Source organism: Microtus pennsylvanicus, chromosome X (genome assembly GCF_037038515.1).
Source record: "Microtus pennsylvanicus isolate mMicPen1 chromosome X, mMicPen1.hap1, whole genome shotgun sequence".
In the NCBI taxonomy this organism is placed as follows: domain Eukaryota; kingdom Metazoa; phylum Chordata; class Mammalia; order Rodentia; family Cricetidae; genus Microtus; species Microtus pennsylvanicus.
The window spans coordinates 26,624,395-26,645,084 of record NC_134601.1 but is presented as its reverse complement, the minus strand read 5'-3'; positions in this window follow the sequence as shown (position 1 = coordinate 26,645,084).

The following is a 20,690-nucleotide window of genomic DNA, read 5'->3' as shown; positions in this document are numbered from 1 at the left end:
TTCTCAGGAAACGTTTCCTTCTTTCTCACCCTCCTTTGTTCCTTTTTCCACACTCCCTTGTTTTGCATCCTGAGAATCACACTTGACCAATGGTTCCGTTTTGTAAACAATGACAAAAATGTGGGTGGAATTAATTATTACAAACTCTTTTCATCAATTCTTAGTTTAGAGAATGGGGAGACTACTGGAGATTTCTCCTTTTTATTAACTAGTTTGGAATATTTGGAGATTATAATGCTTCACATGACACATAATTAGAAGAGCATACTACTTAAAAAGTAAAGATGTATGGAAATTGATTCATACATGGCTATTTTCACAATAGCTTTAAGGTTTGGATGAAGACAGGCACATGCTTCATAGAATGAACTAGAAATATAAGGTAAATTATAATGGGCACCTTTGAAGAAAAGGGGCTGTTGTCTGCTGAGTCTCTGCTGGATACCAAGGTCCACGTTGGATCATTTATAGACTTCCATTTGATTATCATGGTATTCTTATGAGGAAGATGTTCTCCATCTATGCGACCTTGGACGAGAATGACTTGCCCAAGGTTGCATAGTTTCCACTTCAATCTTTTTGACCCCAAGATTCCAGTTCGTTCCTGCTCTACCACACTGCCTCTCATGGATGGCAATTGTCATGATCCAGACTTCATAGCACGGAAGGCAGTGGACATTTTATTTATTTATTTATTTTTAAATTTATTTATTTATTAAAGATTTCTGTCTCTCTTCCCCGCCACCGCCTCCCATTTCCCTCCCCCTCCCCCAATTAAGTCCCCCCCCAGCCCGAAAAGCAATCAGGGTTCCCTGTCCTGTGGGAAGTCCAAGGAACCCCCTCCTCCATCCAGGTCTAGTAAGTTGAGCATCCAAACTGCATTTTATACTCATCTTTAAATGGAGTGGGCCCATTCATATACCATATAGAAAGGAACAAACAATGGGTCTCTTTAATAGGGGCCCTGATCTGGATTGAATTTACTACAGCCATCTTGGTTGTGCCTGCCAAATTACTCAAAAGATGACCCTGGGATGAATTGAAATCCCAATATAATAAAAAATAAATTAAAATAGAGTATGTCCTGCCCTCCAACGAACTGTTTCATAATGAATGCCTGCTATGTTTATAGTTTCTGAGAAATGTCAGCATACTTTTCATTTGGGATCACTGTAGGGATCAAGTGAAACCCTTAGTGAATGTGTGCTATTGACACGACCATGGCCATATCAAGACCCCCAAAGCCTCAGCCCCATGGAAATGACCAATCTTTGCATGGGTGAGGCTCAGAGGCATGGCAAATCCTCCCTCTGGTCTGTGTGCAGCTGCTGATAGCATGTGCAGAGAATGTCCACCATAGCTTCCTCCCTCCAGATGTTTATGGCCCAAAGACCATCAGGGACTGCTCCTACTGAGATTAGCCAAACCTGCCTCTTTGACTCATCTGTATCCCATAAGCCCTGCCTTCTTGATTCAGCTGTAGGCATAACCCTGCTGTTCTGCTCATATGTGTATAACACATATGCTGAGCTTCTGGGTGAGAGGGATTTTGACTTTTCCCTCAGAGATCCCAGTCCACCCCATCCTAGCTTTTCTTTGTGTCTTTTAGTCATTGTCTTGCCCCCTCAGTCAGGTCAATCCCTGGAGCCATGCTGGACATAGCAGTCCACCTCCATTTAACTTAGTGTATAAGCCCCCTTCCTTTTGTCTCAAGTTGCAGGGGTTCCCCATCTTGCCAAAGATACTATTTTTTTTTAATCTGCAAGTCCATAATACATCATACTTTGTGCAACCTGGATTTTCTTTTTCTTTGGTCTCTTGGTGTTTTCTACTTTGGACAGTTGGTTTTTGCACATGAGCCTTTCCTGAAACCTTAGCCAAACCAGCTTGTGGCTTAGCCGGCTCTAGAGGCTCTCCTCCCTCTGCATCCTCTTTGCTTTCCTGACCCAATTGGCTCTGTACCTCTGGATTAACCAGCCTCTCTGCCTGACTCACTTGTTTCCTCAACTCACTCTTGCCCATTGGATTGACCCACTTTCAAATGAGACATTCCTTCCACCAGCCGCAAGCCCAAGGTACTCACACCAGCTAGACAAGCTTCTCCGTTGTCTAGACAGGAGAGGGAAGTTGAATAGGGATAGTCAGAAAACTATATTTTTCTTGGAGCGACATGCAAGAAACATGTGCTCATGGGGCAAGATCAGAATGCAACACCGTAGCAGGAATGCAGTAATTTGCTTAATTAACAATGAAACTGAAAGTTGAAATTGTAAGAAGGGACAGTAAGTAATAGGGCAAATTGAAATTCTATGGGCGTAGTCTGGCCTAGAAACCAGTGAGGCTTTGGGCAGCTACACAGCAGCAGAAGGAATGTACAAACTTGCCTGTCGTGGCTGTGTCTGGATGAGGCATGGGAATGAGTAGTAGCAGGCAATGGGATAGAAGCAAATGTTAAGGGAGCACTGTGAAAAGGGTGAAATTTTAACTATGCCTTGAAAGGTAAATAGGATTTTCATTGGTGATGCCGGGTGGGGATGTATTTTTAGCAGAGAGAAGTGAAAACAAGTGAAGCCACAGAGGTATCATGACTTATCACAGTTGTGTTCACTGAACATCAAGTGCATTCCAGATGTAGCATTTTAGGGATGAGGCATAGAGGTTAGGTTGCAAAGGCAGACTTGGAGACAGGAGAAATGCAGAGAGCCCTAAGATACTGGCTAAAAAAATTTAATCTGAGTCAGGCATGATGGCACATGCCTTTAATCCCAGCACTCAACACACAGAGGCAGCCAGACCTCTGTGAGTTCAAGGCCAGCCTGATCTACATAGTGAGTTCCCAGACAGCCATGGCTACATAGAGAAACCCTGTCTCAAAACAAAAACAAAACACAAAACCTGAATCTGTAAGCTAGTTGAATAATAACTGAAAGCTTTAAAATGCACACACAGAAATTCACATTTCAGAACAATGTGTGAATTTTATCGCAGTGTACATGTCCCCACCACTCCAGTCAAGACACAGAACAGTTCCAACGCCCCATAGTATTCCTGTTGCTACCGACTTCTCTTCCTATTCTCCCTAACACCCAACAATCAGCGATCTCTTCTCTGTCCCTACAGTTTGTCGTTTGCAACTGATGACAAAACACATAAGCTCTCAAATTGAAGGCCTTTGAAGGAAGGGATGACTTGGCGAGGACCCTTTCAGAAAGATCACTTTGCTTTCTGTGCGAAGGATAGTTAGGGGAGGGTAAAATGAGATGCGGGAAGGCCAGCTGCAAGAGTTCAGACCAAAGATGACTGGTGCGTGTGGTCCATACTCATTAAAGGGAGGTTGCAGTCAGCGACACAGCTGTGGGAGGAAGCTGCAATGGAGCCAGGTCGTGTTGATGTCTCTATATTGCTTTCGCATATTTTAGTATGATTACCAAGGGGGATATAATAGTGCACACACAACACAGTGGGCTGCAAAAGAACACATACATTATATTCCATATTTTATTTTCTAAAAGTGACACCTATTTGTTTTCACAGAAAAATACCTGCAAGATACAGAAATGGACATGAAGATCTGAAATTGTTATCGCGGCATAATGGACTCAGTGGCAGTGGTGTTCTCTTCTAACATTCTACACTTGGAAGAAGCTCTATTTGCTCTCCTGCCAGCCTTCCCCAACCCTGATGCTTCCGGACTAAGTAAGAGAACAGGTGACATAAGTCCACTTCTTTCATTCCTGTAGCCCTAGGGACATGGTCGCCACAGCACATCTCTTTGTTATTGAGGAGAGAGCTGAGGTATTGTGACTTGAGCAAGATTATACAGCTAATTAAGGGTAATTCAAATAATCAAATCCAGGGCTCGTAGCCCTAGCAATATTTCTTTTGTCAATTTTTTAGTAACCAAAAATGTATAAGCATACATGAAAGAATAATATAGTAGGCTTCCATGGACCAGCCCTTGGCTTCAGCAATCATTATTTTCCATATTCTTTTATATTTTTTTCTAGTATTGGGGACCGAACCAGAGCCTTGTGCACCTAGGCCAGCACTCTAGCAATGAGCTACACTCCAGCTCCGCTTTGTGAGTCTTGTTTTGCTTAGATACCAATCACTTTTTCGTTTCCACCTAGCTAGAAGATTCAAATAAAATTTCACAAAAATGACTTTGGCAGACATCTGTAGTACGGATTTTCTGGTTATAAAAAAACAAGTACTATGTCACGAACAGGTCAGGTCAATGGAAATTATCAATAATTCCTTAATTCTCTGCCAGGAATCCAATTTTTATAGTAGCTTTCAAACTGCCTTTTCACAGTGAGCTAATTTCGATCAGGGTCCAAATGACCAAATGACTGAACTTAGCTGATGAACTCTCAGTTCAGCTTTATTCTATAAAACTCTCTCTTACCTTTGCTTTCCTTTTCCTTTTTTTTCTTTTAGAAATAGTCTCACTGTGTATCCCTGATTATTCTGGAATTCACTCTGTAGGCCAGGCTGGCCTCAGACTCACAGAGGTCTGGCTGCTTCTGCCTCCTGAGTGCTAGAATTAAAGGCCTGTGCCACCATAATCAGCTTCTCTTCCTTTTATGATATCACTGGTGTACTTTTAAAAATCCGGGTCCTCTATTTTTTGAAGTAGAGTTGGGGTTTATGGAAATACATTTTTAAATACAGATTTTAAGCACAGGGTTAATGAAATGCTTGGGGAAAGAGAAGGGTAGATTAATAGTGAGTAGATTTAGGTTAATTGATGTGCAAAGCTCCAATCTAAATGTGGGCAGGGCCATTTCATGTGTTGGATTTCTGTATAGAAATAAAAGGAGGAAGCAAACTTGAGTGCCCACATTTATCTCTCTGTGTTTCCTGACTGTGTATACAGTGTTACAACCTCTCTCCCATTCCTGCTACCATGTCTTTCTGACTTGAATGGACTATACCCTCAAATCATGAACCGAAATAAACCCTTTCTTTTGAGTTTCTCTTACTGGGTATTTGATTACAGCCAGAAGAGTAACTAACACAGACACCAAAAAGACGATGCTGTGGACTTCCTTTTGGTAGCTCACTATGCCTACCTCCTTGATTTTGACAGATGGGAGCCTTCATCAGTGGGATCCGGATGATACTTGCCGTCTCCACACTGTAAAGACTGTCATCAGAGAGGTAGATTTAACTCAGTTGGTAGAGTGCTTGCTTAGCATGCGTGAAGCCCTGGCTTGGATCCCAGCACTGCATAAACTGAGGAGTTGGGATATAAGCCTGCACTTAGGAGGTAGAAACATGACGATTAGAAGTTCATGCTTAGCTGGGCCAAGCCTGGGATGCCGACCTGACAAACATGAGATTCTGCCTCAAAATAAATAAATAAATGGATACACAGCATAACATAACAAAGTAAGCTTCCTATCAACTTACCTAATTAATTATTGCCCTGACCCACTGCTTTATTAAGGAATCGCAACATGGTGTTTTTTTCTAATGCTAATGCTTTTCTTCTGTTGGGATTGTTCTATAAATAGGTACTCTTTCATGAGCTGTCTTGCTACTCTGAGTCACGCCGTATTAAGGAAAAGGCAAGATAAATGCTTTTTCTCTCGACCAGTTTTATTAAAACTAAATTAAGATGTATTAAGCCTTAAGGGTTTTGGGGGGATGGATGGAAATGGGGGCAGTCCTTCAGTGCTTAGGTGGGCCACTGACAGCTGTGTCCCAGCCTTAGTGCTCCGCTTGTGTGAACCACCACGTGAAGCCAGCAGTGTGAGTGCCCGCAGGCTTTCCAGAGCATACATTCAGCTCTGGGCACACACATGGCTTCTCATTTCCTCAATTTACAGAAGTCATGTTAAAATCTCTCTTTCACGTGTGCATTCCTTTACTGCCTCAGACCTGAAAAAAAAAACATTTCTTCAAAGGACTCCAACTCTTTTCCATAGAAAAATATATTTAAAGATCAAAGCCTGGGCACCTTGGGTGTTTGCTTGCTGTTGGGTTGTCATTGCTTCTGAACTTTCAGATGGAAAAATCTAGGAAGAACATAATTATTACCATAAAATATGTATTTTTCCTTCCGTGGCAGTGCTAGACCTGCAGGTCTCTCTTCTGAGATTAGTCTGCTTTCCAAGAGGGTTGAGGGATATGCAACAGAAGAAGACATCTTTAGGACATGGCACACGAGACATGGCCATGAAACCTGAGACTGCCTTTGCACTCACGAACTCCTGTGGCTGGGATTATATGCACAAGACCTGCACAAGGTTAGTCCATCAGCTTTTCATTGTGGGTGGCAAGGGGCTCATTTGGCTCCAGCCCTCCCTCAGAGCCTATTGACAAATAATGGTTGTTCAAGAAGGAGGCGATATAGCCACTGCTAAGATGTCCCTACTCCATTAAATGACCCCCACCATGCTCTCAAAAAAGTCAGTGGGTCACAGGCAAAAAAACGACATGAAAATAGGAGGGGGCATATAGGGAAAAGTATTTTAGTAGAAGAGGGAGGAGATAAGAGAGCACATTGGGGTGATGGAAACAGAATTCATTGCATCTACATATGGAACCCAAACAATAATAAAAATAGGGGGAAAGAATAAGGCCTACTTTAAGAGACACCACGATAAATTTAGAAGAAGACGAGAAAGTGAAACTGATGACTATGTTTGGAGCTACTTGGCAATCCAGAACAAAAATAGTACAACATGCACAAAATACCCAAGGATGCATCATGTGCTGGCAGAGATACCGTTTGTCCGATTGTTCCCACCTGCATGGAAGGAAGCTGACAATGTAGCTTATCCACACCCACTACCAATGTGACACAGCCCTGGCTTGATGACGGAATACACGGTGGCATTTTGTTTTAACACTCAGGCTTCTCAATGAGTGCAGCAGGGATAAAATCCTTACGAGGCACATAGAGGTAGCCAGAAATGGATAAAATTGGGGATGCCCTGATGGACAACCTGAGGCCACTCCCATTTGAATGCAGGCCCTGCTGGCACTGCGTCTTGTGTACATTGTTTTGAGGGCTCTGAAGGGAGAAATGAATGAGGCTTGTCGGTCCATCACAATATCCAGGGATGCCATGATTATGATTTTGAAAGGAGGGAACTTAATGCAGAAGTATACTGAGAACACATTGAGGGTTGTATCATTGCAGACCAGGTGTGGTACCTGATGGGAGAAGATGAAGATGCTTATGGGAAACAGAAAGAGCAACAAAGCTTTAAACATCATGGGATAGATGTCCCAGAAAGTTACTTGTTGAGTAGAAAACAATCTAGTCTCACCTGCCAACACCCCAGGAAGTCTCTCCCTGGAATTCTGCTGGCCGAGAAATCAAGTAGGTGATTTTCACTCTTCTTCCAACTCCAATTCCCTACTCTTGTTCCCAGCTCAGTAGCAGATGAGCAGCTGCAGCCTGTGCTGCCTCTCTGCCCCCATCCAAAGGGATTTAACAGATCTTCTCTTCTTGCCTGCCTTTCTCACACTGTGTCTCACCCGCCAATACCCAAGGTAGTCTCCCAGACTTGCTGGCCAACTACAAATCCGATAGAGCGCTAATATCTAAAATATATAAAGAACTCAAAAAACTGAACATCAAGGGTGGTGGTTTGAAAGAAAATGGCCACCAAAGGGAGTAGCACTATTAGGAGATGTGGCTTTCTTGGAGTAGGTATGGCCTTGTTGGAAAAAGTGTGTCGCTGTGGACCTGAGCTTTGAGTTCTCCTATGCTCAAGCTGCTCCCAGTGTCACAGTTCATTTCCTGTTGCTGGCAAGATACAGGACTCTCAGCTGCTTCTCCAGCACCAGGTCTGCCTGCACACTGCCATGTGACCCGCAGTGATGATTATGGACTGAACCTCTGAAACTGCAAGTGAGCCACCCAATTGTGTGTATTTCTTAGAAGAGTTGCTATGGTCATGGTGTCTCTTCACAGCAATAGAAAACAAATACTCCAATTAAAACTGGAGTGCATGCTGGGAGGTGGTGGTGCACGCCTTTAATCCCAGCACTTGGGAGGCAGAGGCAGGTGGATCTCTGTGAGTTCAAGACCAGCCTGGTCTACAAGAGCTAGTTCCAGGACAGGCACCAAAGCTACAGAGAAACCGTGTCTTGGGAAAAAAGGAGTACACATCTAAATGGAGAATACTCACAAGAGGAAGCCCAAATGGCTGAGCAGCTCTTAAAAGCTCACATTTTCTTTTATAGTGAACTTAATAGCACGTTGCCTTTGAGAATCTTAAAAAATTGACTAATATTCCTAATGGTCTAAGTAACTGTATTCAGTATCCATTTTGTTTGTTTTTATATGTATAAGTGATTATCTACATGAGTATGTACCATGTATGTACCAGGTGTATGCAGAGACCATAAAAGCATGTCAGATCCCCTGGAGCTATGATTATAAGATGGTTGTGAGCCACCATGTTGGTGCTGAAAATGGAACCATGGTCCTCTGCAAGAGCAGGAAGTTCTCCTGACCACTAAGCTCTCTCTCCAGTCCCTGCATTCAGTATTCTTTGTTTTAAAATTCATATAACATTTTGATCATGGTTTTCCTTCCCCTGTTTCTATCCTGATTCTCCTCACCTCATCACCCATTCAACTCCATACCTTCTTTCTCTCTCTCTCTCTTTCAGAAAAGAAACCAGTAAATAAAAAAAAAATCAAAAAACCCCACCAGAATTTAAAAGTGCAAAAAATGCACAAGAAACACACACACATGAAACCTATAAACTCACACGCACACACACATACACACAAATATTCAACATCCTTAGTCATCAGGGAAATATAAATCAAAACTACCTTGAGATTTCATCTTACACCAGTTAGAATAGCCAAGATCAATAAAACAAATGACAGCTCATGCTGGCAAGATGTGGAGTAAGGGGAACACTCATCAGTTCCTAGTGGGAATGCAAAGTTGTACAACACTTTGGAAATCCATGTGGCACTTCCTCAGGAAGAAGGGAATTGATCTACCTCAAGATGCAGCTATACCACTCTTGGGCATCTACCCAAAAGATGATTCATTCTACCACAGAGAGACTTGCTCAGTCACGTTCATTGCTGCTCTATTTGTAATAGCCAGAAACTGAAAACAGCCTAGATGTCTCTTAACAGCTGATGGGATAAAGAAAATGTGGTACCTTTACACAATAAAGTATTACACGGTTGTGGAAAATGAAATTCACCGGTTAATAAATGGAATTAGAAAAAAATCACCCTGAGTGAGGTGACCAGATTCCCAAAGATAAATATGGTATATATTTGCTTATGTGTAGATGTTCACTGTTAAATCTTCAATAAGCAGGCTACAATCTATATAACCACAGAGGCTAGGTATGAGGTAAGGGACTAGGTGGAGGATTAGCTCACTCTAGGAAGCAAAAATAGAATAGATAGTTATAGATGGATGGTAGCAGGGGATTGGAACAGGAGGATCAAATAGTGAGAGGGAGCGAAGAGAGGGATGGGGAAGGTCATATGGGGAGAGGCAGCTAAAACTAAGGACCATTGAGGGGCTGTATACAGTAGTAGTTTCCTAAAGTATAAAAATGTATGGAAGTGATATAAATGTAATTGCCAAATAATCGGGGAGACAGAGCTTCAACTGGATACCTCATAACCAAGCAAAGCTTCCAGTTTTGGGAATGGGTTACATCCAATCTAATTGTTGGCCAAAGGGGTACTAAGGGAACCCCCAAACAATCCAAGGTATTTCCAAGGTTGTTGAATGGTCTCCACAAACTGATGCTAAAGCCTTATTGCTGAAGACAACACCTATACAATTCACTGGACATGGAGAAGTCAGGCTAGTACATAGCTAGAGCCTTCAGCCCCACTGACTAGTGTTCACAGTACGGGAGGAGCTCTGCATGCTACCAGAGGAGAAAGGCAAACCCCAGGCCAGTTAGAAACCCCCTTTGATCTACAGTGGTGACCTGCCTGCAAGACGTGTTAGCGCAATAGTGGTACAAATCTTGTGGATCTAATCAACCAAGATCTGATTGAGTTTAGGATCTATTTCATGAGATGGAACTTATCCCTGACACTTCCAGGGTGGCCAAGAATCTGAGACTAGATAGGCTAAGGGTCTATGGGAAAACTGAATACTATTGCTCTGCTAAGGAATATAGCAATAAAATGGGTCCTGTTGACATTCTGCTACACTCATAGATCAGTGTTGTGCTCATCCATTGTCAGAAAAGCTTCTTCCTGCAGCAGAAGGGAACATATAGAAACCCATGACCAGACAGTGTGGACAAAGTGAGAGATCTTGGAACACTCAGCCCTAAATGAGATGTCCCATTCCCTCCCTTCAGGGCTCAGCAAACCCTGCAGAAGAGGAGGCAGAAAGATTATGAGAGCCAGAGGGGATGGAAGACACCCAGGAAACAAGGCCTTCTAAACACAGCAGAGCCACACATATGAACTCACACTGACTGGCAGTGCACACAGGGCCTGCACAGGTCCAGACCTGATGGTGTCCCAGCGCTAAGAGGGGACGTGGGCACAAGCCTGCATCCCTAACCCAGAAGCTATCTCCAATTGATAATCACTAGCAAATGGAAAATTAGCTTTCTCCAAAAGAGTCTTAACTGGGTATACAAATTAGTCTCAAGGCCAGGTCCCATGCCCAGAAGTAGATGAGAAACACAAAACAAACTCAATGATTTCTGATTTTGTATCTTTATGGAGTTTCTGTGTTTGCCAGTGTGTCTATATGTGTTTCTTGTGCTTTTTCATTGTTTTTTTTTTTTGTTTCTCTGTTCTTTGTTTTCTATTCAGGTTTGTGTAGTTAGAATTTTCTTTGGGCTGCCAATCAGCTCCCAAATAAAGACACAGAGACTTATAATTAATTATGAATGCTTGGCTTTATCTTAGACTTGTCCCACTATCTCTTTTAACTTAATTTAACCTGTTTCTATTCATCTCTGGTTTGCCTTGGGGCTTTTGACCTTTCCTTCATTCTGTATGTCCTACTTTCCTGCTTCCTCAGTGTCTGGCTGACTGGCCCCTGGCATCTCCCTGGTGTCCCTTTTTCTTTCTTCCTCCAGCCTAATTCCTCCTTCTCCTTACTCTCCCTGCCTGGAAGTCCTGCCTATACCTTCTCCCTCGCTATTGGCCATTCAGCTTTTGATTAGACCAATCAGGTACCTTAGGAAGGCAAGGTAAAACAGCAATGTATCATTATATAATTAAGCAGCACATCTTTACATAAACAAATATCCTGCAGCATAAACAAATGCAACAACATCTTTACATAGTTAAACAAATATTCTACAACATAAATACAATACATCTTTATGTAGTTAAACAAATACTCTGGAACATAAACAAATGCAATATATCTTTACATAGTTAAACAAATGCAACACATCTTTGCATAGCTAAACAAATATTCTGCAACATGTTTATTTTCATTTTATTATTTTTTCTTTTTTTAAGCACCTGTTTGTTTTCTAATGAGAGAGAACAAGAAATGATGTGAATTTCGGTGGAGAGGTAGGTGGGGAGAGTTGGGGGAGGGGAAGATATAGTCATAATATATTGTATAAAAATATGTTTTCAATAAAAATGATGATCTAGTCTATGACAGGGATCCTAATAAATCATTTAAGAAGTAGTGGAATGCTCCTCCAAAGCTCTTTGCCTACAAGAGAAATTGGATAGCTTGAAAGAAGCTTCCATGGAGTGCTACAGGAAGCTTCAGAGCTAACCCAAGCAATGTTGTTCTACGAAGACTTCAGATGAAGACAATACATTTAGTGAGCAAGCCAGAAGAGAGAGGAGAGAAGATGGGGGAGGCGAGGGAAATGCATGCAGAATGATGTTCCAAATTTTAATTCAGTGAAAAGGAATTTTAGCTAACTACACTATGTTTGTGTTTTTCTTAAATTTATAGCTACGTTAACTTCATACTTATTTGCTTAAGGCAGTTTGGGGTTTTTGTGGTTAGTTTTGTGTTTAGACCGAATATCACTACAGCTATGTCATCATGATTATGTATCTTAAAGTCACTGGAAGTTATTCGCTTATTTGTACAATTATGCCACTGACTGGACATATAATTCGGGTACATTTGTTTCCATTCGTTACAATTTTAGGGCTTGGTTTTGTTCTTTGACTTGATTTTATTTTAGCCATACTTCCCAAAATCATAGCTAGAATTTCGCTTCCATTCCTATCAGTCCCCCATTCCATTTTCCTTTTCCTTTAGGTTTTTTTTTTTTTTCCAGATTTGGGTTCACATTTCTGATGTTCACTTTTTCTATCTTGGAACTCATTCTACATCGATATAGGAAGATTGCTTTCATACGATTCTTTAACTCCGTTACTGCAGTATGTGGGTACGTTACGTCTAGTTAGTCTATTGACATTGGGATGATGTCAACACGTAACACCGCACATACTCCAGTCGCAGTTCTTCCAGTATGTAATTGCAATAGCATCTGGGAAGTGATATATCCCTGTTTCATTTGTACCAGATATTGGCAAATTTACTTCATGTGGGGCTCTTCTAGTTTGCGTTGCCACTCCTACCAGAGCCAATGCGACTCAGAATGGTAATTTGGGCCTTTCGCCTCACTCCCAGACATATTCGGTGCTTACGTCTTATTATTTTCCTTGTGACATACCTTGCACTAAAAACAAGAGAGTTGCTTGGTAACAGTAAGGAAACTTTGATGGCAAGCTTTGTCTTGCTATGAGTCACTTATCAAGCTGCCTGCCTGGGGCTGAAGAACATTCCAGAACATATTAAACAGCCTTGACTGACAGAGTCCGCATTGTCTCTAACTACACCAACCACGTTTGTGTAAAGAGAGAAACATTATACATGCATAGCTACATCTCCCTAAAGGAATTGTTTGCTGTTCATCATGAGCCATTGAAGGAAGCCCGCTGAAGGCTTTCCCAGCACAAACCCATTGTTTCTGTGGTTGTTGATCTTGCACCTGGACATTTGCCCTCACTTCTGTCACAGCCTCTTTTGAGTTTCCTTGGAGCTCTCGCCATCTTGTGGCAGGACAGGAGGTTTGAGAACTCTTCTGAGTTCCTAAGTAAAGAACTTGTGTGGTGTTTTTACGTTGTCTATAATTTACTTCAAAGTACTCCACTTTCTGTGATGTGTCATATCTTAGTTCACTTAAGATGTATATTTTTGAATTTTATCACCTCTGAAAGTTGTGTGAATTTTGCTATCAATGTCATAGCATTTTTTCTGTTTTTGTGTATTATTGAATGATGGATCTTATAAATCCGTAATATCTTGGACTCAAAGAATCACTTCTTTAATGAAATATTGCATCTGTCTATACAATAATATTTTGAACTTTTAGTCTTGGGTTGAGGTTGTGGAGGTAGGAAGGAGGGGTACATTTGTTATGTAGTTTAAAAAGGAAAGAACTATACATATTTATCCTTATTGCCGAGGCATTTTTGTAGTTCAGCTTATATTGCTTTTGATCCATAGTCTTTGTATTTGATTAATCTTAATCAAAAATACGTACTGAAAAGTGATTCCTTAGTATCTGAAATAGCTTACTCAAGAGTCCACTCCTCTAGTGTAGCTGAACCTTAGGCTATTTACATTACCTCATCTGAAACCTACCCAATCAAAAGTTTTTAATCTTTCTCTGTGACCTGCATCCATTTGTCAAAGTGTGGTTATTGCCCTCAGCAATAATATAGTATAATTGGCATATTAGCAGCACAGGAAGTAATGCTTTTTGTATACTTATTCAGTATGAATGATCAAGCTAAGCTAATTAACTTAGCCATCACCTCACATCACCACACCTCACAGATATTGTTCATGGTGAGAACACTTAATCTCTATTTCTCAATCATGTTCAAGCACATCATACATTTGCATGGTCTACAGTTGTAATGTAACACAGTAGATCCCTGGTCTTTCTCCCCATGTGGCCTCCCAACTCCATTTTGAATGACTTTTTTTTTTTTTACTGTTGTGCTTTTCACAATAAATGATGATATTTCCTTCCTTGGCTACATAGGATTCATGGTGTATGATTTTTTTTATCTATTCATCAGTTGAGGAAGAGTTAGTTTTCCCCTCCCTAGCTATTGTGAATGATGCTGCGACACACACAGGAGTGAAATCAATACATTGATTTCATTGCCTTCAAATAGATATTCAGAAGTAGGGTCACTTGATGCAGCAGCTTTGCTTTTCATTTTTTTGAGGAATTTCCATAATGATTATGTTAATTTGCATCCTCACAGCAGCGTGCAGGATTCCTTTTTTCCTTCATCCACACCAGCATTCATCTTTAAAAAAAAATATTAGTCATTGTCTCCTACAAATAACGGAACTGGCCTTCCCCTGTAATCAGATTGGTGACTGATTACATTGTCATCATAGAACCTTCATCCAGTAACTGATGGAAGCAGATGCAGAGATCCACAGTCAAGCATTGGGCTGAGCTCAGGGAGTTCAGTTGAAGAAATGGAGGAGGGGTTATATGAGCAAGGGGGTTCAAGATCCCGACACAGAAACCCACAGAGACAGCTAATCCAAGCTTGTGGGAACTCATGGACTCTGGACTGACAGCTAGGGAACCTGCATGGTACCAACCTAAGCCCTCTGCATGTAGGTGACAGTTGTGAGGCTTGATCTGCTTGTGGGACCCCTAGCGGTGGGACCAGGACCTGTCCCCGGTGCATGAGCTGACTTTTTGGAACCTATTCCCTATGGTGGGATGCCTTGCTAAGCCTTGATGCAGTAGGGAGGAGCTTGCTCCTGCTTCAACTTTATATGCTAGACTTTGTTGGTTCCCATGGGAGGCCTTACTCTTTCTGAGGTGTGGATGTGGGGGCAGAAAGAAGGTGGGGGGAGGTAACAGGATGAGAAAAGGGAGGGGAAACTGTGCTTGGATATGTAAAATAAACTAAAAAAATAATTAAGAAATACTAGTCATTGTGACTGGAACGCAGTGACATCACCCTGTGGCTGAGATTTGCAATTCTCTGTGCACTAGGAATGTTGAACCTTTTTATTTCTTCTCAAATGTTTGCTCATGTCTTTGCACATTTTAAAAACTAGTTATCTGCTTCCTTGTTATTGAGTTTCTTTTCATATTTCGATTATGAATCAACTCTTTATTTGATACATAGTTTGTGAATATTTTCTCCCATTGTGTCGGTGTCTCTTCCACACTATTTTCTTCACTGAGCAGAGATTTGTAGTTTGATGCAATGCTGTTCTTCTCTTTTTACTTGTGTAGCCTGTACTTTGACGTTCAATAAAAAATGAATATTTTTTTATTATATTGAGTTTTAGCTGATAAATTTAAGTACTCAATTGATTTTAAGTTGACATTTTTATATGGCAGTGCAACAGTGTCCTAAGTTCATTTCTATGCATGTGGATATGCAATTTTCCCAGTACTATTTATTGCAGTGACTGTCCTTTCTTCATTGTGTGTTCTTTGTGCCTACAAAGAAGATCAACTGACTATACATATGTGGATTCACTTTCAGGGCCTTTTATATGTTGTAGTTTTCTGGGGTATCTGTTTTTATACTTGTACTATGCTGTTTTCATTAACACACCTTTGTTGTTTATTTCAAATGCAGGTAGTGTGAATGTAGTACTTTTAGGTCAAGCTTGATCTGTCTACTTAGAGACTTTTGTGGTTCGATGTGAATTTTAGGATTCTCTTTTTCCATTTCTGAAAAAACCCCATCTAATTGGAATTCTGATAGGGTTTCTATTGTACCATGGATCTCAAAGCAAAAAAAAAAAATCATGAAAGTGGGAAAGTGATGTGTAGGAAGGATGGAAGGGCAATAAGAGAGGGTGAAGGATTATAGTAATCAGAACGCACTCCATACATGTATAAAATAGTCAAAGACAAAATTCAGTAAAGGTATATACACACACACACACACATATACACATAAATGTATATACCTTTCTCTGTGTGTGTGTGCGTGTGTGTGTGTGGAGAGAGAGAGAGAGAGAGAGAGAGAGAGAGAGAGAGAGAGAGAGAGAGAGAGAGATTGAGTGAGGGTACCCCCTATAGGTACCAGAATCCATGAGATTCCAGTACCAGGTGTGGGTTACTTCCCTATGAGTTGTTGGTTAGGAAGGCACCAGAGGCCCCACCAAAAGTATAGGGTATTGCCATTTCTCTTGGATGCACACCAGAACTGGGTGGTAAGACTCCACTGCTGAAGATACCACACATTTTGGTTACAAGACACAGAGAAAAGCTGGAAACGAACTGGAAAGCTCCCTTCTGACTAGCTTCATAGTGCTGGAAGGTGCTGTGCAGGCTGCTTGGGGAGAAAGGTAATCAGCAGTCTTACTCAGCTGTGAACCTGACAAACTGCAATAGTGATCTGCCAGGCATGATATTACCCTCCGGTGCAGTATTGGCATGACTATTATAGGGGTGACCAACCACTTTCTGATTAGATTTGAGGTCCACTCTATAGAAGGGAACTCATGCTTAGTCCTATAAACCCATTCAAGTGTCCCTGACTGGGGAGATCATAGGCACTAGGGAGAAATCTGCTAACTATTGTTTTAATAAATGGCCACGTTAAACTGCCTTCTAAATGCTAATATTTGTGTTAGTACTGTGTTCAGCCTTTATCAGAAAGGTTATAATTGCAGTAGATAGCAGTTAGTGGAAAAGATTGTGACTAGCCAAAGTACCAGGAATAAATGATGGTGGAGTGCTTAGTCTAAAGGGACATCGGTCTCACTCCCTCCAAGATTTTGAGAACATCATGGAAGAGGGGGAGGTAAGAAGGTAAGAGCCAAAAATATGGGGATATGTGTAGCAAAATGGAATCTTCTGGACGTTACATAGCCAGTTCACCCATCAACTCACTGCACCTGTGGCAATTTGTACAACACAAGGACAAGACTGAGCCTATCACCAGTTCATCAGGGATTGGACAGGGGCCCATGAAGCCTCGCTCCTCCCTGAGGTACTTGGGAGCGCCGTTCATGGATGCTGAGGAGTTGTCATGTTCTTTAGCAGCGCAGTCGCTGAGAAGCTGCCCTTGGTCCATTAAATAGCCTCCCAGCTGTGTGTGTACCAGTAACTCGTAATTAAAGTTAGTGGGTCAAATGCAAAAAGAAGACATGAAAGAAGGAGGGACTTTTTGGGAAGAAGAAAAATTTCAGCAGGATAGGGAGGGAGAAAAGAAAGAGGAAAGGGGTGGCATTGACTCAAATTTATTATATACATGTATGAATCTGTCAAAGGTTAAAAAATTGGGAGAAAAGGTGGACTTCCCCTAGTTGTCTTTTATAGTAGTAAAGCTGGCATTTCCAGAAAGCAAGGAAGGAAGAAAGCAAGGAAAGAAGGAAGGAAGGAAGGAAGGAAGGAGGGAGGGAGGGAGGGAGGGAGGGAGGGAAGTAAGGAGGGAAGGAAGAGAAAGGAAGGAAGGAAGGAAGGAAGGAAGAAAGAAAGAAAGAAAGAAAGAGAAAGAAAGAAAGAAAGAAAGAAAGAAAGAAAGAAAGAAAGAAAGAGTCAGTTACAGAAGCACTGAGCCTATGAACCCAGGATTCAGGAAATAGAGATTACAGGATACCTAGGGATTGCTTTCCAGTCAGCCTAGCCTAATCAGTGAGTTCCAGGTTCCGTGAGAGACTCTGTCTCTAAGAGTAAGGTAGCTAGATGTGGTGGCGCACGCTTATGATCCTAGCACTTGAGAGGCAGAGGCAGGCAGATGTCTATGAGTGAATCTGCTAGCCAGCTTTGGTATTCTGGGACTAAGCATCACCCTGATTTCTACTCTCATTTTTGTATGTGTGTCGTTGTTCACATTCGCCTTTTAGTAAGAGCACCAGTTGTATGGATCAGGAGCCTGCCCTACTCCCCATCACCTCTTAACTAATCGTATCTACCGTCACCCTATTTCCAAATAAAATACCAAACTAGGATTTCTGGTTTGTGCCTTTAACTATGAGTTCTGGGAAGATGAGCACCTACCTGACCCCACCCTTCCTGCTTCTCTAGCACGCCATGCTGATTTTTATCTCAGGTCCTTTGTACATGCTAGTCTTTCTGTCTAGAATCGCAAAGAACTATGGCAGCTCCCTTCTCAGCATACAGAAGTCATTCATCATAAACACATGGTGACAGAAAGCTTTCCCATTTTGTTGATTTCCATATCAGCACTTTGTACAATGTCTGTTTGATAGCAAATATTTAATAATTGCTCATGATATATGATTATGTATCAATAAGAAGAAATAGACATAAATTGGGTCACCTAAGCTTTATAAACTTTTATATGATATAGACTTTAAGTTATATGTTTAAATTTATTAATAGACTTTAAGTTATATATATATTTAAATTTATTAATTTTATAATACAATTAATTGCTTTAGAAAATTTTTTCATTCCTTTGGAATTTTTTTTTTGGTAAATGTTTGTTGAGTGAACATTAAATAAATGAACACTCCCTTTGTTCTCTGACCCTCAGGATAGTGCAGTAAAGTGTTCTTTGAGGAAAATAGGGCTTTATCTCAAACTCTTAAAGTCCCATATTTGTCTTCTTTGAAACAATGTAATCTCATCGAAGGACCAATTACAAAACAATAAAATAAATGTATTCCTCTCTCCCAAAGTTTCCATTTCCTTGTGCTACCAGTAAACCACCGGATGGCAGTAGAAATCAGAGCCAACTAAAAGGAGGTCAGTTCCAAGACTCATTTGCATGCTTTCCTCAGCCGGGAATGGCTCTCTGGCCCTCTTCAGCCTTCCAAGTTCCTTCTGGGGCTCTAGAAGCCCACGTTGATGGGTCCCACCAGACTGCACATTAGGACAACGAGAATCCTTTCCCATAGATCCACTGACTCAGGTAAAGTCAAGGAACTTCAGGAGAGCGCAGAACCCAATGACCTCCCTCCCTCCCTTCTCCAGGATGTAGGACCAATGACAGGTGCTAAGATAAATTGATACCTCTAAAGACTCACAAGATTTTTCAGATTGATTTTTAATTTCCCTAACAAAGAGGACTCTAGTCGGCATTTTTGAAGTTTATCTTACATCTTTGAAGTTTACCTAACTAAAGTGGGGATTTTCCTGCAATAAAAAGGGAGGGGTGTTTGTGCTTTACAAAGACTCAAATAATGCAGGAAATAAAGTTGATTTTTTTTTTAAAAAACTAGTTCTCAGTAGACAAATCTTTAAATAAAAGGAGGAAGTAATTGAAACCATTTTGTGAGATCAATTCCCATCTTGTTCGCATTCAATCTTTTCCCCAACCTACTTGTACAGTGGTTTTTAAATTTTTGTAGATTGTAAATCCTTTAGCAAAGCATTTTATATTAATGTATCGATCACCTGCTGGTACTGTTAAGTGAATTCTTATTCTGTAGATCTGTGAAGGGGACAGTGGAGTTGACCAAGTGGCTCATTTGGCCATTTACTTGAGCTCTGGTCCACCTCCAGCTGTGCAATGCACTCGGGTCCTCAGCTGGAGTACCTCATCTTAATGCGCTGTGCTCAGCTGAAGTACCCATCAGTAACCACCGCTTCTTGTCAGATCCCTTGGTTCTTATCCTACCTTCAGACTGAACTCTCCTGGGTTTCCTTCGTGGGGAGCCAAGGAAGGCCTTAACGAATGTATAAAGTGAGGATGAAGTTCTGAGCAAATGCGAGTTCATGTCAAGGACCAGTGCCTTGCACCCATGGGGATTTGGTGCCACCCCCACCCCCAGGATCAAGCTCAGACGGAGAGGCAAAGCCTTCCTCTGATCCAAGTGTAAATGTTGGCTGTGTGTGCAAAAACTAGCAATGACAGCTTCCTCCTCCCATAAGCTCTAAGACTGCTCATCTCCACTTAAGTAGCTAATTCCTCCTCCCTGTGCTGTCTGTAACAAACACATTGGGATTCTGGGTTTTGTAGTTGGTGCCCTGTACCAGGGTGAGCATAACCCACCCGACCCTAGCTGTTCTGCATGTGTGTGCTCTCTTCACTACCTCACTGCCCCAGACACATTGCCAGAAGTGGATGCTTTCTCTTTGGGCATGCTCTCTGTGAAATTATGAGTAACAGAGAAAAGAGAAAATATAAGTAACAGAAATATATGGCGGTGGACAGATGAGTCACCACCTTACCTCTCTCTTGGGCCATCACAACCACCAGCTTCAGCTAAAATGAAATACAACAACTGGGGACAACGGCATTTTTATTTTCCTCAAAGGAATAGTGATGGTGAGAATTTCTTACCTCCTGAGAAGAAGGGGGCAAACAGCTATTTTAGTAGGAGGGTGGGGGAGAACATAACTTCAAATTTCTCAACAACAAATTCATATAATATAGGGGATTGCTAATCTGACCTACTGAACTCTTTGAGCTACCCTCTTCTGCTTTGATCCTATTTAGTAAAAGCAGCATTGTCTTAATTTATAAGTGAAATCTTGGAATGCTCAAATAGTTATTTCATGCTTTTGTCCAAAGGACTTGCGCAATGGAAGCAGCAGAGATCTGAGTAGCGGTTTCTTTAGAGACAATAGTATATTATATGCTATTAATTCAAGCGTGAAGTATTCTGATATCATTGGATCTATATTTACTTAGTAATTCTCTTATAACTCCCCATTGTAGATCTAAAACCATTAATTTTTAGGCCTGCAATTCACACAAGAAAGAGCTTCATAACAGATGAGTTCGCCATACTAGAGATGTAA